This window comes from Haematobia irritans, chromosome 4 (genome assembly GCF_050003625.1).
Source record: "Haematobia irritans isolate KBUSLIRL chromosome 4, ASM5000362v1, whole genome shotgun sequence".
Lineage (NCBI taxonomy): Eukaryota > Metazoa > Arthropoda > Insecta > Diptera > Muscidae > Haematobia > Haematobia irritans.
In genome coordinates, this window is record NC_134400.1 from 164,755,496 (window position 1) to 164,782,092 (window position 26,597).

The 26,597-nt window shown below is 31.1% G+C and overlaps 1 protein-coding gene across 1 annotated transcript in view; it reads right to left on the reverse strand.

Annotated features, from left to right (window-relative positions):
• Positions 1-14,522, reverse strand: part of dsb (scavenger receptor class B member debris buster) — a 168,005-nt gene extending 153,483 nt beyond the window's left edge. Inside the window, exon 1 of the mRNA XM_075305872.1 lies at positions 13,567-14,522. The gene's annotated coding sequence lies outside the window, so the exon portion shown is untranslated. The remainder of the gene's footprint in view (positions 1-13,566) is intronic.
• Positions 14,523-26,597: the final 12,075 nt, after the last annotated feature.

A 26,597-nucleotide genomic window follows, 5' to 3' on the forward strand; every position in this document is an offset into this window, starting at 1 on the left:
AAATGGATCGTTACAATTTTCACATACACCCACAAAAAAGTGATCCCTTCTTTAAGTTAAAATGAACACATTGTGAAGAAAGTTGATCGTCGTATAGCGCCAAAGACATTTTTATTTGTTTGAACGATGTGATTTTCGTAGAAATTAGGTAGAATGCATTCCATATATTAGTTAACATTTTCCACTACCATTATACTACAGAATGAAAAATTTTAACTGAATTGAATTCATATATGGATTGATTTTATTGAACTTTTTTCATTCATTTGGACAAATCTTACATATTTATGGTAAACCTTTTACTTCAAAATTAGAACGGCTTACCTTCGTTTTTAAATACAATTTATTTATTTATATAAGCAATTTTTTCTTCTATAAAATACATGTTTTATTAATATATTAAATATATTTATTTAGAATTAACAGCATCGACTGGCCTTGAAATATTAGTTTATTATTCCACTATTTCCAATTTCCATGTAATGTTATCAACTTTAAACCGCATTTTTCTTCTTCTTGTACCTTTCACTTTTAATAAGTTGCTGCCTAACGATTTTGTCCTCCTTTTACAATTTCAATACACTGAAAAAACAGTGAACCCACCAGGAAGAAATCTTTTGATTAATTTTAGAAAATTTTGAATAGTTTTGGAAATTTTTAACTAAACAGTATTACAAGCGCTGGCATCACGCCGATATCACAAAAATAAGTAAATATTTTTCGACAAATTCAAGAAAATTTATTAGACATAAATAATTTTTTTCACTTTTTAAAGAAAATTTTGTAGTTTGAAGGAAAAAATTGGAGTTCAAAATTGCAAGAATGTCTTTAGTGACATACGAAGTTCATGATGGACGTTGTTGTAGTAAAATTTACAAATTTAAAGAAATAATGAACTATTTTGTGAGAAGTACGAATTTAGTAAAACTTTTTACTTCATTTGTGTATAATTTTTTCCCGTCTTTTAGTTCATTTAACTAACGTACGCAAAAAATTATTAGAGTAAATGAAACTTCCTCCAAATATAATAATTTCATGAACTAAAATATAGTTAAATTGGCTTTAGTGAAATAGTGAGTTCACTTTTTTTGAGTGTACCTACAAATATAAAAAATCATAAACCAATTTTTTTACAAAAGTTTAGCGTCACTGAATATTACCTCATAATTGAAGACGAATTAAGGGGTTGTTATACATCTGGTATTTTCTCACTAATTTAAAATAACAAATATTTTATATATTTGTTATTTATTATATTATATTATTAAATTATTTTTTAACTATCTCTCCGTATATGATAACAACACGATTCCAACTAAAAAAACAACCCACGCGCAAACATATCGACTACATCGGTGACAGGTATCGATTACAGGCAGATAAAAGAAATATAGGAAAATTTCCTATATTTTAACAAGTGTGTTTCCTTAAGTTTTGAAAGGATTGAATATTTCTTAGTACGAATGAACTAAAATATTTTTCTATGCCAAGTGTTATTCGTATGTATGATAAGCTTTCTATATTAAAGGAAGTCAGAATTATCATTTTATAGGAAATTTTACTAAATTTGAGGAAACTTGGGCTTAGTTCGGTTTTTGTTTATTTTTACAAATGCTTTGTTATCAGTGAATAAAATTTTCTTGTTCAGTAGTAAATTCTTATACCCAGCGAAGAAAACAGTATTAGTAAAATTCCATGCCTTATTCTAGTTAATGAACTATTCCTAACTGCTTTCAGTTTAGGAGTTTTTTACTGAAACAAGTAAATTTTATTATTTCACACAAAAATTTACCTTAATGGAAATAAAATGGCTAAACTAAATTGATGAACCTTTTTTTCCTTTAGTTTAGAAGGCACTATTTTCTGGGTGTAGTTTTTGTAAATTGACATTACACCTAGACCTCGGTTTGCGTTGTTTCGAAGTTGCGTCACTGTTGAATTATGACCAGTTCTCACTTTGCGTTGTTAGATTTTCAAAGTTGCGTCATTATCTATCTCCAATCTTTGCATAGTTTGCCATAGAAGCTCATAATTCACTTTGCGTCGTGTTTTTTTGGAATGTATATGAACTAACACCAAAAAGTTTTTCAACGGTGATTTGTCCCAGCTCAGTAATGCTGGTGTTTCAAAGCTTCTCTAAGTGATTTCACTGCAATGTGGAACGCCGTTCGGACTCTGCTATAAAAAGGAGGAGGTCCCTTCTCATTGAGCTTATCATAGGATCAGGCAGCACTCAGTGATAAGACAGAAGTTCACCACTGTGGTATCACAATGTACTAGTTTAAGTAAGCCTAAAATATAGGGTTGCCCTATACCTAACCTAACCTACTTTTCATAATAATAAAGAACATCTCAGGAAGTAGTTAGAATGTCATGCAGTGTTATCATAATATGTTAGGTTCGTATCACAAACATTTGAATAGACATTTTGATGCGTCGTGTTTAATGGCATTTGTGGATGAGTGTGTTAAAGCGATCTGTTATGGTGGCAACAGACCCAGGTTCAACCCCCGGTGGAAGCGAAGAAGTTTTTCAAATTGTAAAAATTAGATAATAAGAAAATAAAAGTGCAAACAAAAAGACTGAAAAAAAATAAAGTGCAATTGGAGAAACAATTATTGTTTTTTAGTTTCTTTTATTTTTTAACTCTAAGGCACAAGCAATGCAAAGTATCCAAAAATGGAGTACTTCCGTCCTATGACAAGCCCATGTGAATGTCATTGGAGACAATCCAAGTATGCACTAATTCTGGGTCACAAATTGAGGATCCAAAATTTTTGGAAGCTCTTGTTTTGGGCTGGGAAGATGTTAATCCCATCATTTTAAAATTTGTTCAGAAAATGTTCAATTTGGAGAAACGTAAACTCGGTAACTGGTCACTTTCGTGCAAGCGATGCAATTCATTGGTTCAAGTCTATCTTTTTGTGGGCATCGTTGGTGTTGTTACCGTTTTTTTCGTCCAAGTTTTGGAAAGTGAGTAATGGTACGAAGAACAAAAGGTTTATTCACATGGAGGGCTTTTTTTGTGATTTTCCAACCTAATATAAAGCAATCATACTATCACGCATGAATTACATTACGAATAACTGTATTTTGGAATGCAATAGATCATAATGCTTTTGTAAGCTTGTAAATAATGAAGTCATATATTTGTGAGCTATCAGACAAGCGGTTTAGGAATGATAGCAACACTTTGCTCAAAGTAAGAATTAGTGACCCTTTTCCGCCGGAAAAGTACAAACCATTGAAAAATTTTGTTTCTCTTCATGGCCGTATAGATGATAATCTAACGTAACTAATAAGACCAACTAGAAGAAAATCGACCGAAAAATGACAAAGTTATAAGCAATTGTGTGAACAAATCCGTTGTCAAATCATGCAAATACAAGCCACTCAGCCACACAAAAATACATTTCTGTGTGGCCGAGTGGCATTTTTGTGTATGTGAGTTGCTCATATTTGCATGATTTGACGTCGGATTTGTTCACTCATATTTACAGACTCTACTATATTAACCGATATTAATGGCAACACATTCCCTACCACATGGTTGTGTAAGACAGTAAACTGTTTGTTGCATTGGAATCGGGATTTTAATCAGACATTTTTGGCCTAATTCAAATGAGCAACCTTAAAAGAAATTCAACCAACTATTTCGAATGGTACATTTTATCTTCTAATAAAGCAAGCGTTATGATGATAAGGCTTTACTTATAATCTTGCCTTAAGATAAAAGTCCCCGAAAATGATAACCTGACAAATTACACTGACCCACATAAATAGACAAAAAAAATCATTTCAGGCCTAAATACAGAAAAAAAACAGATTGAAGTTGTTAATTTGCAAAGATATTAATTAGTTTTTAATGCAAAAAACAAGCACACAAATATTTAAACAAACTAAAAAGGAAGGAACGAATCCCAAGCATTAAAAAAAAGATGAACAGCAAAATACCAATAAAGATATAATATGATACCCTCAAGCTGGATTGGAATATTGGCATGAAATGCTTGATGATAATGAGATGCTCGATTACATCTGACATACATCAGCCATATGAATTACCAAATATTAAAAATTTATTGTAGTCAAACTTTAAGATAAACCCTAAGCGAACCATGCAAGAAAAGCTAATAACTTCAAGTAAAACTGTTAAATATTAGTTACACATTTTGTTTTTAAAATTATGAACAATTTAATTATAAATATTTGCTTACAAAATGCTGACAAAGCAATCCACCGTTCGAAACAGAAACATATACCAGGGCATTGTATTTTTCTTTGCACTGGCTTGATGGCGCTGGTGGTCAACTATCACAATAACCTGTCCATTAAAGTTCAAATGTTAACAAAGATCTGCGAATAAAAACATGCTCATATGCTTACCGGTTCCAGTAAAATGTTTAGGAAAGAAGTTTTGGTGGGTACGGTTATGCTGAACGCAATCAGCAATGCAAAAATTATGCAAAATACTTTTTTTCTTTATCAATGAAAACATAAGAAAAAATCGAATGAAATACTTACTGTTCCTTTCATCATACATTAAATTAGCAACGCATTTTTTTTTTCAAATCATTTCAAAGATGTCAATAAAAATATAAAGTGAAAAAAAAAATATTGACCCAGTATGAAAGATTATGCAACCTTAATTTTAGGAAATACAATTTATACATTATTAAATGGGAGCCACCGTGGTGCAATGGTTAGTATGCCCGCCTTGCATACACAAGGTCGTGGGTTCGATTCCTGCTACGACCGCACACCAAAAAGTTTTTCAGCGGTGGATTATCCCACCTCAGTAATGCTGGTGACATTTCTGAGAGTTTCAAAGCTTCTCTATGTGGTTTCACTGGAATGTGGAACGCCGTTCGGACTCGGCTATAAAATGTAGGTCCCTTGTCATTGAGTTTAACATGGAATCGGGCAGCACTCAGTGATAAGAGAGAAGTTCACCACTGTGGTATTACAATGGACTGAATAGTCTAAGTGAGCCTGATACATCGGGCTGCCACCCAACCTAACCTAACCTAACCTACATTATTAATGAAAAAAAAAATTCTTAAAAAAAGAAGTTCATAATGTTTATTAAAAAACTAATTCATAATATTTGGGACAGGAATCTTTAATATTTGAATCCCTCCGTTGAAGTTACTGCACAACAAATTTCCCCTTAAAGTAAAAACCAAGTTTTTGGATTTTAAGAAATAATCTTTCAATAAAATTATTTTAAAAAAATATCCCATTTAACATTTCTATTAAATTAAACAAGTGAGTAAAGCAGAAAGTCGGGCGGGGCCGACTATATCATACCCTAAACCATCCCTACTGAATTCGTAAACATTGTTTGTGGGGTATCAATGGTATAGGTTTGGGGGAATAACCGCAGTTTTATCACAATCTGAACAGAAATGTCTGATATTAGGAGCTGTAGTTGATTCTGAACCTACACTGAAAAAAATATTGTCGTGAGGTCAAAGATTTCATGTCTTTAAAATACGAATACAAATTTTGCTTAACATAGAAGACGCATTTCTCTAAAATAAAGTTATTTTCCTTGTCCAAAAGTCGATAAACTTTTCAATGAAGTCGTATTGTCCTTATAATTAAGTGATTTGACTTAAAAATGGGTATCTTAACATGAAAGAAAAAATTTATAGGCTAAGGTCAACTTGACTTTAATAATTCAGAAAAATTCTTTAAATTTAAGGAAATTGTCTTTAAATTTGTTGTCTTTTTGCATCTTGACTACAAAGCAAAAAATCGTTCAAATATAGGACATGTTTTTCAAACTTTATTTTAAGGAAGTTTTTTTAGTGAAACATAGCATGATTTCTATTGGAAGTCGAGTCCTGATTTGGAAAATAAAGTTGTCGTTAACTCGTTTTTAAGGGACTTTGATAGCATATGACGAAAAATAGCTGAAAATGCGAAAAATTAAATTTTGATTCCTAGAAGCAAGTACAAAAAACCCAAATTTAAAAGAGAATTGAGTCTTAAAAGTATCCTTACTTGTATTCTCCGCTTCTTTGGCTCGGAATCAATACCAATTTTTTTAAAGTAAAGACAAAATCTTTGGAACCGGGCATGCTTTTTTTTCAGTGTACAGAGTTAGTATGCCACTAATATTGAGACCATTATTAAAAAGAGATAAAATTAGTGTGGGTAATAAAACCAAATTTCTGAAAATAGGATAAGAGCTAGATGTGAGTCTAAATATGATCAACTCATACCCAGCAAAAAAAATTTGGAAGTACTTCCAAAGGCATAACTTTAGAAGCACCTCCAGAAGATCCACTCCCAATGATGTTCTTTATTTTAACTACCCACGAAGTTCTTTTAATTCAATTTTTTATAACTTGGATTTTTCATACTTTTAATGGGTAATTTTAACTTTTTTTGTTTCAAATAGGTTAAAAAAAGAGTAAGAATTCATAAAATCTTACAAATCATTAAAATTTTGTCGAAAAAAAATGCTAAATCCAATTTGAAAAATTGTGAATTTTTGAAAATATTTGAGTTCAAACATTTCCGACAAGCGTTAGAATCCATTAAAAATTATAAAAATTATTTATTTGACAAATTTTCACAGAATTGTTTAATTTACATCCAAAACATTGAATTCGGATCACACCTAAAGAAGTGATGCAAACTCAGTGCAACGGCTGTTGAAATGGAGGACTTCCGTCCTATGACAAGCCCATGTTAAATTCATCGCTTCTGCGTCAATTTTTGGACCACTTCCGGATCCAAAAGGAACATTTTCATTACTTTTTTGGCGACGCTTTTTTTGCTGGGTACATGTACATTTGAAATTTGAGCAATATTGGTTAATAAATAAGATTATTATGGCCAAATTTGGCAATATCGATCGATGCATATATATGGTAGCTATATCTACATCTGAACCGATTTGGATTATATTTTGCATGTTTTGTTGATATTATAAGATATTGCCTTGTGCTAAATTTGAGTAAAATCGGTTTATAAATGAGGCCACTACGGTCAAAAATAAGGTGATAAGGGGCAAATTTTGCAAAATTGGGCGCTACATATATATGGGAGCTATATCCAAATCTGATGCGATTTGCATATATAGTCAGTACTATAGAACATTATAGTAAGCCAAATTTGATCGATTGATAAATAAGGGTTTTATGGCCAATTTTCTGAAAATCGGGCGATACATATATATGGGAGCTATAGCTAAATTTGAACCGATTTCGATTATTTCTTGCACATATAGTAAGTACTATAGAAAATTAGATTTGGCCAACTTTGAGTCAGATCGGTTGAGAAATAAGGGACTTATGGCCAAATTTGGGAAAATCGGGCGATACATATATATAGGAGATATATCTAATTCTGAACCGATTTCGACGAAATTTGACACACTTAAAGGGTAGTCTATTGGATTACTTTGTGACAAATTTGATGCCTATCGGTTAGTAAATGAACGCATTCAGACCCCATTTATCGAAATCGGGCGTTACATATATATGGGAGCTATATCAAAATTTGATCCGATTTTTTCAAAAAAATCAATCGCAAATTCGTCCTCGTACCAAAAAAACGCAACATACCAAATTTTATCAAAATCGGTTAATAATTGCGACCGGAATACTGCGAACAACAAATACATGGACGGGCGGACACCAAGCGCTAGATCGACTCAGGAGGTGATTCTGAGTCGATTGGTATATATTTTATGGGGTCTAAAATCAATATTTCTGGTAGGCACATTTTTTGGCAGATCAAAGTTATTATACCCTGGCCACTATGTGGTTTAGGGTAAAAAAATATTTTCTATCAAATAAAATTTTGAATTTACACAAAAATAATTAGTATATGTATACATTATTATGGAAAAATTTTACTTACATTAAAAACAAAAATCACATCGCACAGAAAAATAAAATGTCACCAAACTACTTCCATTTAAAAAGTTGAATAAAATTTAAATGCAATTACCTTGTTAATCAAGTTTAAAAATAAAGTCAATTGAGAAAATCGCTGATTTTTTTATTATTAATTATCCCAATTAAATAAAAAATATTTCCAATTAAAAATTATTATTTCATTAAAAGGTAGAATAATAATAAATAAAATACAAATTCCACACCCAAAAAAATATATTTTGTCTTCAATCACGAAATTAATTGATCCAAGTAATTTGTAATTGAAATGTCTTCAATCACAGAAATGATAATATCAATTAAAAAATTAATTGAAAGTCAACTAAAATATTAATTGATCCGATTAATTTTGGTGAGTGATTTTTTTTTCAATTAAAAAAAAATGTTGAATGAATTAAATTTTTAATTGAGTATGTTTTAAAACTCAATTAAGACTTTAATTGCAAACATTTTAGTGAAATTTTTTCTGTGCAGTTTTGCATAAGATAGATGCGTTTCTCTGATAAAAAAACAACAACAAAAAAACAAAATAAATGGAATTTGTTAAACTTTTCATTGAAGGAGTTAGGCGGTTAGACCTTAAAATGGGTTTCTTTACTTAAAAAACCCTTTGGACTGACGTCAACATGGTTTAAATAAAAATGAATGTGTTTTTGTTTGTAGCTGTTAGGAAATTAATATCCACAGACATTAATAAATAAATAAGTGAAGATGGTTATTTCTACCTTTATAATAACGCTAAATAGCTCTTGGAAGGACAAGGTCACATATATCAAGACTTTATTTCAAAAAATCTTGTTTAAAAGAAAAGTGCTTCAAATTAAACTTTAAGTTGAATTTTAGAATTTTAAGTTGCCCAAATATAAATTTAAAATTGAATTAAACTTTTCAATAAGCCTTGGCGGTATACCTTGCTTCTCTGGTTCGGAATCAATACCAACATAATTAAAAAAAACACACACTCAAAATCTTTGGAACTGGATAAACTTTTTTCAGTAAACTTCATCTTCATTTTGGCTGGGCCAAAAACTGTAATATTCGCTTTCGTCGAATAATTAAAAATAAATAGAATTCAAATTTCATGTCTTTAAAAACAATATTAATTTTAAAATTTCTCATTTTAATAATATTTTAAATGTCTAATTTAAATTTCTACTTTTAAATTAAATTTTACATAATAAAATCGAAAAATTAAAACTAAACCAAATAGTTTTTAAAGTTTTTACAAACAATTTTAATTTTACATTATTTATTTAGGTTTTAAGTTTTAAGGTGGATAAAAACTAAATCTGTAAAAGCAGAACAAAATTATAACCCTTTTGGCAGATATTATTAAAACCTGATGGGGAGTGAAAATGTTTATGTGTGAATTATTAAGGAAAAGTAATCGTGAAAAAATTGCCTTTTTAGTGCGAAGTTTTTTTTTCAAAAATATTAGATTTAAAATTCTAAAATCTAAAAATTTCTAGAATATTTAAATGTAAAATTAAAATTAATTTAGATAGATTAAAAAAAAAATATTGTGTTAAAAACGAATGTATCGTCCAAATTTGTGCCTTTGCCTTACTATAGAAAGGCAGTACAAGTGTCCACAGTGCAAAATATCACTAAAATATTGAAAATCAAATAACTGATTGTTGTCGAAAATGTAATCAATAAAAAAAATTATTCCCACATTTAAATTTTTAACCAGATTAAAAAATTAATTAATTCAGCTGAGAAAATAATTGAAGCTTTTCATTAAATTATTAATTGCCTCAACTAACATTTTTATTAAATAAAAACAAAATAGGTACAATTAAAAACTTAAAAATAATTATTTTTATATGGGCATAATGTCATTAAATATTTAATCGAATTCAAAGAAAAAATCCAACTATTATTATAATTGTAATATAAATGAGAATGTGCTTAATCATGTGAGCTCTTATAAAAATACAAGAAAATTATATCATCAAATGGAAAAATAATTATAAATAAATAAAAACACTGAATAATTTAAAGCCTCAGTTATAAAATTAATTGAGGAAAATCAATTAAATTTTTACTGGGAAACAAATTCAAAGTGCCAAAGAAATTAATAAATTTTTTAAAGAAGAAGAAATTATTTTTTTTATTAATTCGATTAATTGATACAAATTAATTATAACACTAGTTTACACTGAAAATGTACATTTGATGAGAGGTGACTTTTCTTATGTATTTTGATCTGCTGAATTCGAAAAAAAATTCAAAAAAAAATTTTGTGGGACAGTTTTTGAGATATCCCGTCATTTTTAGCGTTTTTCTCTTTTTTCTCTAAACAAATTATATCTCGAGTCAGAATTGTCCGATTATATCATTGTTGATGCTTAAATGAAAGGTATTGAAATGACGACTAATCGTGCATAATTGGATCTGTGTTAAGTTAAGTGGATCAAAAGGGCAAATTTTCAAAAAAAAAAATCATGTTTTGCAGTGACCCTTTTCCACCGGAAAAGTACAAACTATTAAAAAAATTTTTTCTACAAACACTGAACACATTTAATTATGGTTGCCATCTCGGCTGAGAATCTTACGCGTCATATCCATAAGACCATTAACTAATACAAATTAATTTGATTTAATATAATTGAATTTATTTTAATTTAATATAGTTTAGGTATTTATTTTTAATTTGATTGACATAAAAACACATAAATTAATTAAAAAAAAAATTAATTAATAAATTAATTATTATGATACAATTCAAATTTAATTTAATTTGGTTATAAATTTTAAAGCAAACTGAATTCAAATAAAACAAGTAAGGAAAGTCTAAAGTCGGGCGGGGCCGACTATATTATACCCTGCACCACTTTGTAGATCTAAATTTTCGATACCATATCACATCCGTCAAATGTGTTGGGAGCTATATATAAAGATTTGTCCCAAATACATACATTTAAATATCACTCGATTTGGACAGAATTTACTAGACTTTTACAAAATCTATAGACTCAAAATTTAAGTTGGCTAATGCACTAAGGTGGAACACAATTTTAGTAAAAAATATGGGAAACATTTAAATCTGAAGCAATTTTAAGGAAACTTCGCAAAAGTTTATTTATGATTTATAGCTCGATATATATGTATTAGAAGTTTAAGAAAAATAGAGTCATTTTTACAGCTTTTCGACTAAGCAGTGGCGATTTAATAAGGAAAATGTTGGTATTTTGACCATTTTTGTCGAAATCAGAAAAACATATATATGGGAGCTATATCTAAATCTGAACCGATTTCAATCAAATTTGGCACACATGGCTATACTACCAATTGTACTCCTTGTGCAACATTTCAAGCTTATCGGGATAAAACCCTGGCTTCTGGGTCCATATAAGTGCATATCGGGCGAAAGATATATATGGGAGCTATATCTAAATCTGAATCGATTTCAACCAAATTTGGCACGCATAGCTACAATGCTAACTCTACTTCCTGTGCAAAATTTCAACCAAATTGGGCCAAAACTCTGGCTTTTAGGATCATATTAGTCCATATCGGGCGAAATATATATATGGGAGCTATATCTAAATCTGAACCGATTTCAATCAAATTTTGTACACTTGACTATACTACTAATTGTACTGCTGGTGCAAAATTTCAACCAAATTCGGCCACAAATCTGGCTTCTGGGCTCATATAAGTCCATATCGGACGAAAGATATATATGGGAGCTATATCTAAATCTGAACCGATTTCAATCAAATTTGGCACACTTGACTATACGACTAAGTGTTATGTTCGTACAAAATTTAAAGCAAATCGGTATAAAACAGTGGCTGCTGGGTCCATATTAGTGCATATCGGGCGAAAGATATATATGGGAGCTATATCTAACTCTGAACCGATTTCTTCCAAAATCAATAGGGTTCTATTCTGACCCAAATTAGGAACATGTGCCAAATTTGAAGGCGATTGGACTTAAATTGCGACCTAGACTTTGATCACAAAAATGTGTTCACAGACAGACGGACGGACGGACGAACGAACGGACGGACGGACGGACAGACGGATATGGTTATATCGACTCAGGGACCCACCCTGAGCATTATTGCCAAAGACACCATGTGTCTATCTCGTTTCCTTCTGGGTGTTACAAACATATGCACTAACTTATAATACCCTGTTCCACAGTGTGGCGCAAAATGATTTTGTTCCAAAGATTTTGTCTTTACTTTAAAAATTTTGGTATTGATTCCGAGCCAAAGAAGCGGAGATTACAAGTAAGTATACTTTTAAGACACAATTTTCTTTTAAATTTGGGTTTTGTGTACTTGCTTCTAGGAAGCAAATTTTAATTTTTCGCTTTTTCAGCTATTTTTCTTCATATGCTATCAAAGTCCTTTAAAATCGTGTTAACGACAACTTTATTTTCCAAATTAAGACTTGACTTCCAGTAATAATTATGCTAGGTTTCAAGTAAAAATGTCTTTAAATTAAAATGTTGAAAAACATGGCCTATATTTGAACGATTTTTTGCTTTGTAGTCAAGATGCAAAAAGACAACAAATTTAAAGACAATTTCATTAAACTTAGAGAATTTTTCCGAATTATTAAAGTCAAGTCGACATTAGCCCAAACAGTTTTTCTTTCATGTTATGATACCGATTTTTAATTGAAATCACTTAATTATAAGGACAATACGACTTCATTGAAAAATTTATCGACTTTTGGACAAGGAAGAAAACTTTATATTAGAGAAATGCGTTTTCTATGCTATGAAAAATTTGCATTCGTATTTTAAAGACATGAAATCTTTGACCTCACGACAATATTTTTTTCAGTGTATGTATTTGGAATTTAATTAATTTTAACTTTCCTTACTAATACTTTTCTCAGGCCATTTTTTAGAACAATTTAATGTACTTGAATGTACTTTAATATAATCTAATTTATTTTATTTTTAAATAGTTTAGGTTTTTTAGGAGACATTGACATAAAAAAATATTTTTTTATCATAATGCATAACAATAAGATAGATTTCAGTTAATTTGTTTGAAATTCAAATTTTTAATTAAATTGAATTAAAATTAATTTCAGATCAAAAATCCTCTTTTATATATAATAACAAGTTAGATTTAATTTAATTTGTTTTAAATTAATTTGAATTTGAATTAAAAATATATTTCAGACTAAATTAAATTGCGGATACTCGTATTTGCGATTTACTTTCCCCGTCATATGCCTTTGATATAAAGCAATTTCAATTTTAATTAAAGCAAGATTTTAATTTAAATCGAATGTTCTGAGCCAAAAACATCGTCAAAAATATTTTCCAGAAAAATAAATATATTTTTTGTAATTAGAAAAACACAACAATTAATATTTGTGATTACGTTATTATTACAAATTGCAAATGTTATTCCTTCTGAGCTAATTACTAACCATAGATAAATAACCATTTAACTAAATATTACTTTTTTACAGTTTTTTAATACGGTAAAATTGCAAAAAGAGAAAAGCTTTCCATAATTAACAAAGACTTAGCTCATAAATTGGGAGATAATTAAATGACAAAGAATTTATATTTCCCTCAAATTACCTATTTTTTTTCTCTGTAATATTTTTGGGGTTTTAATTAAATTTAATTAATCACAAATTTCCCTTTCTCTCATAGACTAATAAAACTTACCTTTAAGTTTATTACGTTTTCCAAAATATAATAATCCTAAAAGAATTGTGAATGGTAACTGGCTCAAGTAGAAGACGCAGCGGGCCGAAATAAAATTCCAAAAAGATTAAAATTGTGATGCTTTAGTTGTATTGCAGTATTACACACTTTTTTTGCCACAACTAGTTATTGTCGATGTTGCCTTAGTTAAAGCTTTTTTATTTTCCTTTCGAAATGTTCGATTAACACTCATGTATTTTGTTTTTAATGTATCTCGTTGTGGGCCATTTGCAAATACATAAAAGTAAATTGAAAATTTGCAATTTTTTGCACCAAACAAAAATCACAAAACGATGAAAAATCTATACACGCATTACGAACCGGCCGGACATACAGTTATATGTTGTCTATTAGTTGTTATACTAAAAACGGACATATACAAGGAGAATATTTTGTTTTATTTTTTTAAATAAAAAATTTTGTATTTTAATTTGTTTTTTTTTCAATATTTTTCTAGAAGCACACAAAAAAATTTGTTTCGTATTTTTTATCAGATATTATTTAAAACAAACAATAATTTTTTCGATTAAATTTCCTGGAATATTTTACTTTAAAATTTAATCAGGAATTGGAATTTGTAGCACTTTATTTGAAGGATTTTTTATTATTTGCTTTTATTTTTGCCATAGAAATTCACTCACTTGTTCCAAGAGTATAATTCACAAAAGTAATTGTTTTGCATTTTTTTGATGTATTTTTTGCTATGTTTTAAAATACCAAATGTTTATGTTTTTTGTAATTCTTCTAAAAATCTTTTTCAAGAATTTTTTTTTTCGTATTATCAGTTTTAAATCTAAGGGTATGCGCGCCGCGAACGTGTTGTATTTCCCAGAGTTATCACAACGAAATGAAAAGCTTGCTTGAAATAAACGCAACAGATACCCAACGTTTTTGTTACAAATCCCAGTGTGCGCTTTAGATTTTGAGCCAAGTTAAATGTTAAAGCCGAACTAAAAATCGTCAAAAGAAAGATACTACGAACAGTCAACAACAAGTGGTTTAACATAATCACATCGCAATGTCGTGATTGCTGTTAGTTTACAGAGGCAAGCAATACCAATACAAAACTAAACACAAACACACACACACACATTTACCATATTCACCACAGCAACCAGTAAATGAGACTGCAAGTCCGCTAAACAACTCTATGGAGCTAGTTGATTGCCGCAATGAATGAAAATAAAGTCATAAACAAAGCGCTAAGGTGGCTTGTTTTCCTATTTACAGAATAAAGGAGAACATTGATGTTGACGTAGAAAAAAACTAAAGACTTAAGCCGCGAACTTCGTACTAGTTAATGCAAATAACAGAACTCTTAGTTGGCAATTATTTGCTGATTCATTGTTGATGCTTAACATTCAGCCAGGCAATATATTAAATGTGGTGAATTTCTTTTGTTTGTTTTCCGGTGTTAAATAGGGGATGTACCAGCAATAAATATTATTACAGTGATGTTTACCACTCGATGGCTTTAGTTTTCTCTATGACTAGTGACGCGCTGACCTATTGGCTTCCTGTATTGGATTTTTCCATGCGTGTTTTTAATTGATATTCATATTGGATGACGTATATTGTAAACGTATTTGTTTTTTGTTTTCTGTTCTTTTTCTAAGAATAGGGAAATACACAATTTTCCTGCAGAAAAGCATTTAGTAAATAGGCTAATAACTTATGTATATGAGTAAAACGCAATTGAAACCGGCACAAAATGCAAAGATTATTGATACAAATGACAGTCTAATTGCACTTTGTAACACAATGTTTTTCCCAGGTTTCTAAAGTTTTTTTTTTTTCAATAATATATATTTTCTTCATCAATTGATTAATTATTTAATTATTTTTTAAATCTTAACTAACTTTTCTGCTAAATACGTCTTCTCGGTATACAAAGGGACACTGTCCATTCATGATTTAATACAATCTATTTGCAGAATACCAAGCAATCGGATGAACATGTCTATGAGGAGATAACTATTTAATTCAATTACTATCAACAATTTTCCTCTTATCTATGTGTAGATTGTTAAAGGACTTAAAATTCTGCCTCGCATTCGAAATATGGTCTCTACGAGTACACTCAGAAAATAGTGAACCTACTAGGAATTAAAATGTAGGTTATTATTAGAAAATTTTAACTAACCTATATTACGTACGCCAATATCACTCCCATATCAATATAATCAGTAAATATTTTTGGACAAATTCAAGAAAATGTATTATAGGATGGGGGTATATTAACTTTGCCATTCCGTTTGTAGCACATCGAAATATTGTTCTAAGACCCCATAAAGTATATACTCGTATACTCTGGGTCGTTGTGATATTCTGAATCGATTTATACATGTCCGAACGAAACAAGCTATCGACTTGAAACTTGGCATAAGTTTTTATTGATGAATTTTGAATTTTGTCAAAATTTTATTTCTATAGAAAATTTTGTCAATATTTTAATTCTACAGGAAATTTTTGTCAAACTGAATTATATACATATTTAATAGGCCTTTTGTTTTGTTTAATATAACCCGTACGGACTCACTTACAATTTAGAAGACGGTGTTGAAAAGTTTTAAGATACTTTGCTATCGGCAAGGGTTACCGCAACCCAAGTAATTCGATTGTGGATGACAGACTTTAGTAGAAGCTTCTATGCAATCCATGGTGGAGGGTACACTGAAAAAAAAGCATACCCGGTTATAAAGATTTTGTATTTACATTAAAAATGTTGGTATTGATTCCGGCCAAAGAAGTAAGGATACTTTTAAAACACAATTCTCTTTTAAATTTGGCTTTTGTGTACTTGCTTCTAGGAAGCAAATTTTAATTTTTCGTTTTTTCAGCTTTTTTCTTCATATGCTATCAAAGACCTTTAAAAACGAATTAACGACAACTTTATTTTCCAAATTAAGACTCGACTTCCAGAAGAAATTATGCTATGTTTCAAGTAAAAAACGTCTTCAAAATAAAGTATTGAAAAACATGTTCTATATTTGAACGATTTTTTGCTTTTTGGTCAAGATGCAAGAAGACAACACATTTAAAGACAATTTAAAGAATTTTTCTGAATTATTAAAGTCAAGTTGACCTTAGCCCAAACATTTTTTCTTTCATGTTATGATACCCATTTTTAAGTGAAATCACTTAATTATAAGGACAATACGACTTCATTGAAAAGTTGATCGACTTTTGGACACGGAAAAAACTTTATTTTATAGAAATGCGTCTTCTATGCTAAGCAAAATTTGCATTCGTATTTTAAAGACATGAAATATTTGACCTCACGACAATATTTTTTTCAGTGTACATAAGATTCGGCCTGGCCGAACTTACGGCCGTATATACCTGTAAGAAATAATTATTTTTGTTTGAAGGAAAAAATCTCAAAATTGCTAAAATTTCTGTGACGCATTTTAGGAAGATTTAAAAAATTTCAGAAAATTTGTTGTTGTGGAAAATATAAATTTAGTAAATAGTTATGCTTAATTTCTGTAAAATGTTTTCTCCTTTTTAATTAATTTAATAAACAGTGGATTACGTTCTTAAATACCCACCACCGTCTATCGAATATAAGAGTTTCCATTGAAAACTCTTCGTCGTAGCGTACTAAATACTTGAAAATATATAGAATTTCAGGTAGATTTGATATCAGATACTCCCCCAAGTAATCGTTTCGGAGTCGGAGTCGAGCCAATTTTGCTCGACTCCGACTCCAACATTTTTCATCAGCACGACTCCGACTCCGGAGTTGACTCCGGGTAATATAACTAAATCTCATTTTAATACCACTAATTTGTAGTTCTATTGTGGGGGTACCGTAAGTGGATCGATATACAGTTTCGTATTTATTTATGTGTGCAAGAAAAGCTCTTAATTTCACATTAGATGCCAATTGAATTCTATAATTCAAATTTAGGGCAATGTTTAATAAATAAAATAATTATATAAATACCCATCATAATATGAGAAGATACCAAGAGTAACAGGTTGGCTGATAAGTCCCCGGTCTAACAACGAAAAACACATTTTTTTTGTCAAAATTCGTTTTTATTATTCAACATAGATCCCTTCAAGAGCGATACAACGATTATAACGACCTTCCAATTTTTTGATACCATTTTGGTAGTATTCCTTCGGTCTTCCCTCAAAATAGGCCTCAGTTTCGGCCTCACCTCTTCATTGCAGCCAAATTTTTTCCCTGCGAGCATCCTTTTGAGGTCTGAGAACAAGAAAAGGTCGTTGGGGGCCAGATCTGGAGAATACGGTGGGTGGGGAAGCAATTCGAAGCCCTATTCATGAATTTTTTCCATCTCAATGACTTGTGGCACGGTGCGTTGTCTTGGTGGAACAACACATTTTTCTTCTACATATGGGGCCGTTTTGCCGCGATTTCGACCTTCAAACGCTCCAATAACGCCATATAATAGTCACTGTTGATGGTTTTTCCCTTCTCAAGATAATCGATAAAAATGATTCCATGTGCATCCAAAAAAACAGAGGCCAGCGGACTTTTGAGTCTTTCCATGCTTCGGAGACGGTTCACCGGTCGCTGTCCACTCAGCCGACTGTCGATTGGACTCAGGAGTGTAGTGATGGAGCCATGTTTCATCCATTGTCACATATCGACGGAAAAACTCGGGTGTATTACGAGTTAACAGCTGCAAACACCGCTCAGAATCATCAACACGTTGTTGTTTTTGGTCAAATGTGAGCTCGCGCGGCACTCATTTTGCACAGAGCTTCCGCATATCCAAATATTGATGAATGATATGACCAACACGTTCCTTTGATATCTTTAAGGCCTCTGCTATCTCGATCAACTACATTTTAGGTCATTCAAAATCATTTTGTGGATTTTTTCGATGTTTTCGTCGTTAACCACCTCTTTCAGGCGTCCACTGCGTTCCGTCCTCCGTGCTCATTTCACCACGCTTGAATTTTGCATACCAATCAATTATTGTTGATTTCCCTGGGGCAGAGTCCGGAAACTCATTATCAAGCCAAGTTTTTGCTTCCACCGTATTTTTTCCCCTCAGAAAACATTATTTTATCAAAACACGAAATTCCTTTTTTTCAATTTGTTTTTTCACAATAACAAAAGTTGCTTCACTAAAGACGCTCTATCTCACAAACTAATTGACTTACAGACGTCAAATTTTGACACGAATCATTTGAAGGTTGATACTATATAAAAATAATATGCATTTAATACTAGCGACGCCATCTATGTGTCAGACCGGTGACTTATCAGCCAACCTGTTATATGTATTTGTGGATTAAAATTATTGATACTAGGTTAGGTTAGGTTAGGTTATGTGGCAGCCCGATTATCAGGCTCACTTAGACTATTCAGTCCATTGTGATACCACAGTGGTGAACTTCTCTCTTATCACTGAGTTCTGCCCGATTCCATGTTAAGCTCAATGACAAGCCGAGTCCGAACGGCGTTCCACATTCCAGTGAAACCACTTAGAGAAGCTTTGAAACCCTCAGAAATGTCACCAGCATTACTGAGGTGGGATAATCCACCGCTGAAAAACTTTTTGGTGTTCGGTCGTAGCAGGAATCGAACCCACGACCTTGTGTATGCAAGGCGGGCATGCTAACCATTGCACCACGGTGGCTCCCGTAACACAATTTTAACAAAAAATAAAAATGCAAGGAAAGTCTAAATTCGGGCGGGCCGATTATAATATACTCTGCACAACTTTGTATTTAGATCTACATTTTGATAAAATCTCAAATCAGACTTCTACAAAACTCGGACAATATTTGGGAAATATTTATAATTGTTTAGACAATTTCGCAAAAATGCATTTATGATTCATTCATTGAAAAATTTGAAAATTTGAGTCATTTTTCCAAGTTTTCGACTTAGCAGCAATTTTCCAAAATTGTATGTTCACTGAATACAATTTTGGAAAAAATTTTGTCTAGTAAATAAAATTTTGCAAAATTTTATATAGAAATAAAATTTTGGAAAATTTTCTACAGAAACAAAATTTTGACTAAATTTTTTATAGGAATATTTTCTATAGAAATCAAATTTTGGCCAAATATGTAGAAATAAAATTTTGAATAAAATTTTTATAGAAATAAAATTTGACAAAATTTTGTATTGAAATAAAAGTTTGAAAAAATTATCAATAGAAATACAATTTAAAAAACAAAAATTGTGTAGCAAACAAAATTTTGCAAAATTTTCTATAGAAATAAAATTTTGCAAAATATTCTATAGAAACAAAATTTTGACTAAATTTTATATAGAAATAAAATTTTGACTAAATTTTATGTAGAAAAAAATATTTCTATAGTAATAAAATTTTGAATACAGTTTTTATAGCACCGTGGTGCAATGGTTAGCATGCCCGCCTTGCATACACAAGGTCGTGGGTTCGATTCCTGCTACGACCGAACACCAAGAAATTTTTCAGCGGTGGATTATCCCACCTCAGTAATGCTGGTGACATTTCTGAGGGTTTCAAAGCTTCTCTAAGTGGTTTCACTGGAATGTGGAACGCCGTTCGGACTCGGCTATAAAAAGGAGGTCCCTTGTCATTGAGCTTAACATGGAATCGGGCAGCACTCAGTGATAAGAGAGAAGTTCACCACTGTGGTATCACAATGGACTGAATAGTCTAAGTGAGCCTGATACATCGGGCTGCCACATAACCTAACCTAACCTAACCTTTATAGCAGTGAGTATCAGTGAGCATTAGTAAGAATAGAAAATTGAGAAAATTTGCTATAGAAATAAAATTTGACAAGTTTTTCTTATAGAAATAAAATTTTGAAAAAATTATCAATAAAAATACAATATTAGAAAAATTTTTGTGTAGTAAATAAAATTCTGCAAAATATTCTACAGAAACAAAATTTTGATTAAATTTTCTATAGAAATAAAATTTTAACCAAATTTTCTAATAAAAAAATTTATTACTATAAAATTTTAGCAAAATTTTCTATAGAAATAAAATGTTGACTTAAATTTTTATAGAAATAAAATTATCAATAGAAATAAAATTTTGAAAAACTTTTTGTGTGGAACGCCGTTCGGACTCGGCTATAAAAAGGAGGTCCCTTGTCATTGAGCTTAACATGGAATCGGGCAGCACTCAGTGATAAGAGAGAAGTTCACCACTGTGGTATCACAATGGACTGAATAGTCTAAGTGAGCCTGATACATCGGGCTGCCACATAACCTAACCTAACCTAACCTTTATAGCAGTGAGTATCAGTGAGCATTAGTAAGAATAGAAAATTGAGAAAATTTGCTATAGAAATAAAATTTGACAAGTTTTTCTTATAGAAATAAAATTTTGAAAAAATTATCAATAAAAATACAATATTAGAAAAATTTTTGTGTAGTAAATAAAATTCTGCAAAATATTCTACAGAAACAAAATTTTGATTAAATTTTCTATAGAAATAAAATTTTAACCAAATTTTCTAATAAAAAAATTTATTACTATAAAATTTTAGCAAAATTTTCTATAGAAATAAAATGTTGACTTAAATTTTTATAGAAATAAAATTATCAATAGAAATAAAATTTTGAAAAACTTTTTGTGTAACAAAAAAAAATTTGCAAAATTTTCTATAGAAATAAAATTTTGCACAATATTCTATAGAAACAAAATTTTGACTCAATTTTGACTAAATTTTTTATAGAAATAAAATTTTCACAAAATTTGCTATAGAAATAAAATTTTGACAATCTTTTTATAGAAATAACATTTTGACAAAATTTTCTATAAAAAACAACTTTGAACAAATTTTCTGTCAATATTCCACATATGTATATGGCCTTAAAATAAAATGAAAATAAAAATAATATCGATTGTTCGAAATATTTCAAATAAATTGATATGGGCATTAAAATGGATCGATCCTGCCCATCTGCTAGTCTAACATTCTAGGAAACATAAAAAGATAGCCGTAATTGGAAGTTGATTTTCATTTACAAGCATGCTGTACATTGATCGAATGAATAACGCAATGGAAACTAATTTGCGTAAAAACTTGCTTAGTTACCAAAATGTGAAGTGTTTTAAAAAATTTGGTTTAGCCGGAGTCGGAGTCGATCAAAATTTTTACGACTCCGACTCCAGCAAAATCTTCAGACTCCGACTCCAAGACTCCGACTCCGGCTCCACAGCCCTGATCTTAAATACCTTGTATAAGCGAACAAAAAATCCAATGCCTTTCATATGATTTCTACAGATCTTTTACCCACATTACTCGAATGAGCACGAGATGTATAATCAGGAAATTCTAGTTTCGTGTAATTTGGATGATCAGTGTGCCTACTATCCCCTAAAGATGTTAAATCGGGAGACCAGTATATATATAGGGATTATTATAAAAACATGGACTGAGGCTCTTGAAGTGAAATTTTTTAATAGCATCCGACCAACATAAATAACAATTACTACCGAGTTTCAAGTCGACAGCTTGTTTCGTTCGGAAGTTAACGTGATTTTAGCGGACGGATGGACACCGCTTGACCGGCTCAGGATTTCACTACGACAGAGAATATATATCATGTTTATGGGATCTGAGACCAATATATCGATGTGATACAAACGGCAAAACAAATTTAGTATATCATTCATATCCATCCTGTGATGGATGTTATTCAAATAGCAGATAACGTTTGCTATTTCAGGAAATCATTTCAGCAGACTTTAGTAGATTGTGTCTGCTAGCACATTTCATTGCAAGTAACTATAGTAGAGGCTTTTCCATCTTCAATTATACTGACATGGTACTATAAATACCCTGAAGAAAAAACTAGATTATCCCAGCAAAAAAATCGTCGCCACAAAAGTAATGAAAATTTTCTTTTTGGATCCGGAAGTGGTGCAAAATTGACGCAGAAGCGATGAATTTAACATGGGCTTGTCATAGGACAGAAGTCCTCCATTTCAACATTCGGTGCACTGAATTTGCTTCACTTCTTTAGGTGTTCAATGTTTTGGATGTAAATTAAAAAATTCTGTTATATTTTGTCAAATAAATAATTTTTATCATTTTTTATCATTTTTTATCATTTTTAATGGATTCTAACGCTTGCCTGAAACGTTTGACATCAAATATTTTCAAAAATTCAAAAATTTTTCAAATTGGATTTAGCATTTTTTTCGACAAAATTTTAATAATTTGTACCATTTTATGAATTCTTAAACTGTTTTTAACCAATTTGAAACAAAAAAAGTTAAATTACCCATTAAAAATATGAAAAAAGCATGTTATAAAAAATTGAATTAAAAGAACTTCCTGTGTAGTTAAAATAAAGAACATCATTGGGAGTGCATCTTCTGGAAGTGCTTTCAAAGTTGTGCCTTTGGAAGAACTTCCAAAATTTTTTGCTGGGTATATTCGTGAAACTCGTTTTTGAGAGATTCAGAGCTAAAGTCAGTTCAAAATGTTATCATGTCCAATAAAAGGGGATGGATTCTGGATTTTATATTTACTTTCACACGTTTTAGTCATTTCGAGCAATAAAAAATATTTTCAAAGAATAAATTCTAGCCATTGAGTAGTTAACTCTTCTTGTCAGGCAACTGGTATATCGGCTTTCTTCCAATTTATGATTATGATATTCAGTCCGAGCGTATATTTCGCTCTCATTCCTATTTATCATTATGGACTGGATATAATCGAATCCAGCATTAATCGCACAGCCACAGTAAGAAAATTAAAATAAGCTTAATTGGTAAGATTCATAATGAATATATCACCGATATAATTTAGATATTGGTATAATATAGTGGAAAATCACAAGACACTAAGCACTAACAAAACATGATCGAATCGATTCGGTATTTTAAATGACTTTCGATTTTAATCAAAAGGCAATTTCTTTACGGTTCATTGCAAATCCGGTTTCTTATTATAGATTTATTGAGATCCTGTTTTTTTGGTTCAATAACCAGACACGATTAAGAAGAATTTGAATTCTTTATCAAATTCAACATAATAATGACTTGATGTTTTGGAAGAGCACTCAGTAAAAGAACCCGTTGATAAATCGCTCGATAGTTTTTGATTTTTTTATTTCTATGTTAATTTTTGCATCATCTGATTAGATTTCGAAATATGGTAATTCGATAATTGCAAAGTTGCAGTAGAGATTTCAATGCCAATGTCACAGTCATTTCAAATAAGCTAATGCCAAAAACAGCAAATAGGAAAGATTCCAATTGGAAAAATATTTCAGCAAGTTTTCATATTAAAATAGAATCTTAAATAGAAGTCCATTGAACTTTTACCAATTTAGAGTTAACAAATAAAATGAATACATCATAGAAAAGAATACAATTTTTGTAAGTGGGTGTAAGTGCAATGACTTATAGACAGACTACAGTTCAACTTGGCAAGTCATGGCTGTTTAGAAGAATTAAGTGAGCAATATAGAAATTCTAAAATTCGACATAATTTTTTAAAATTTTATGACCAAAACTAATAAAACAAATAAATACGCAAAACTAAGTTTTAATAGAATTAGCAGCAATGGTAAAAACCAATGCAAATATTGGAAAATGTTACTTCTATTGAATGTTATTGTGAATTCTAATCGTTTCACAGTATACGTACGAAAAGTAATGATATTTTTGATTTCAAAATACACTACAAAAACAGATTCACTTGTACGAAAAGATTTTGGCCTTCAATTAATGATTTTGGTTTTATTCAGAGCCCAAGACGAACCCTTTTTTGTAGTCACCACTATTAACACTCTAATGCCCCAGCGCATTAAATTTTCAATGTTAACGACACAAAAGGAAGAAAACTAAACAAGAAAAATGTATACGGTAAAATGCAGTATATGTTGCAAAGCCTCTTGAACGGTTTAAACCAATTCTGGCATGGTTGTTAGAGACTATATACCAACACCATGTTCCAAATTTCAGCCGGATCGGATGAAATTTACTTCTCTTGGAAGCTCCGCAAGCCAAATCTTGGGGGCTATATATATTTATGGACCGATGTACACCAATTTTTGCATGGTTGTTAGAGACCATATACCAACACCATGTACCAAATTTCAGCCGGATCGGATGAAATTTGCTTCTCTTTGAGGCTCCGCAAGCCAAATCTGGGGATCGGTTTATATGGGGACCATATATAATTATGGACCGATGTGAACCAATTTGTGCATCGTTGTTAGAAACCATATACCAACACCATGTACCAAATTTTAGCCAGATTGGATGAAATATGCTTCTCTTAGAGGCTCCGCAAGCCAAATCTGGGGTCCGTTTATATGGGAGCTATACGAAAAAGTGAACCGATATGGCCCATTTGCAATGTCATCTGACCTACGTCAATAACAACTACTTGAGCTAAGTATCAAGTCGATAGGTTGTTTCGTTCGGAAGTTGTCGTGATTTCAACAGATGGACGGACGGATATGCTCAGATCGACTCAGAATTTCACCACCTTAAATTCTTAAAAGAAGGTCTTAATCTTTGGAGCCAAGTAACATTGTTTCCACCACGGTTGCCATTCAAGCCAAAAATAATCTACCAAAATATGGAGCAGATTTTACAAAAAAACTAGTAAGGAAAGTCTAAAGTCGGGCGGGGCCGACTATATTATACCCTGCACCACTTTGTAGATCTAAATTTTCGATACCATACCACATCCGTCAATTATGTTGGGTGCTATATATAAAGGTTTGTCCCAAATACATACATTTTAATATCTCTCGATCTGGACAGAATTTGATAGACATCTACAAATTCTATAGACTCAAAATTGAAGTCGGCTAATGCACTAGGGTGAAACGCAATATTAGTAAAAACAAGTATAAACGGCCGTAAGTTCGGCCAGGCCGAATCTTATGTACCCTCCACCATGGATTGCATTGAAACTTGTACTAAAGACTGCCATCCACAATCGAATTACTTGGGTTGCGGTAACACTTGCCGAAGGTAAGGTTTCTTAAAACTTCTTAACACCGTCTACTCAATTGTAAGTTAGTCCATACGGAGAATATATTAAACAAAGAAAGGTCGATTGAATACTATATAATTCAGTTTGACAAAATTTTCTATAGAAATAAAATGCTGACAAAATTTTCTATAGAAATAAAATTTTGACAAAATTTTCTAAAGAAATAAAATTTTGACAAAAATTTCTATAGTAATAAAATTTTCTATAGAAATAAAATTTTAACAAAATTTTCTATCGAAATAAAATATTGACAGAATTTTCTATAGTAATAAAATTTTGACAAAATTTTCTATAGAAATAAAATTTTGCTAGATTACTTTTGGGGATCGGCTATATATAACTATAGACGACTATGGACCAATTTTGGCATGGTTGTTAGCGGCCATATACTGCACAATGTACAAAATTTCACCACGTACCAAATCTTAACCGGATCTGATGAATTTTGGCCCTCTAAGAGCTCCGGAGGTCAAATCTGGGGATTGGTTTAAATGGGGGTTATATAATTAAGACCGGCATGGACCAATTTTTGCATGGTTGTTAGAGACCATATACTAACACCACGTACCAAATTTCAACCGGATTGGGTGAATTTTGCTCTTCCAAGGGGCTCCGGAGGTCAAATCTGGGGATCGGTTTATATGGGGGCTATATATAATTATGGACTGATATGAACCAATTCATGCATGGTTGTTGGATACCATATACTAACATCACGTACCAAATTTCAACCGAATCCGATGAATTTTGCTCTTCCAAGGGGCTCCGGAGGTCAAATCTAGTGGTTAGAGACCATATACTAACACCATGTACCAAAGTTCAGCCGGATCATGTGAAATTTTCTTCTCTTAGAGGCTCCGCAAGCCAAATCTGGGGATCGGTTTATATGGGGGCTATATATAATTATGGACCGATATGGACCAATTTTTGCATGGTTGTTTGAGACCATATACTAACACCATGTACCACATTTCAGCCCGATCGGATGAAATTTGCTTCTCTTTGAGGCCTCGCAAGCCAAATCGGGGGATCGG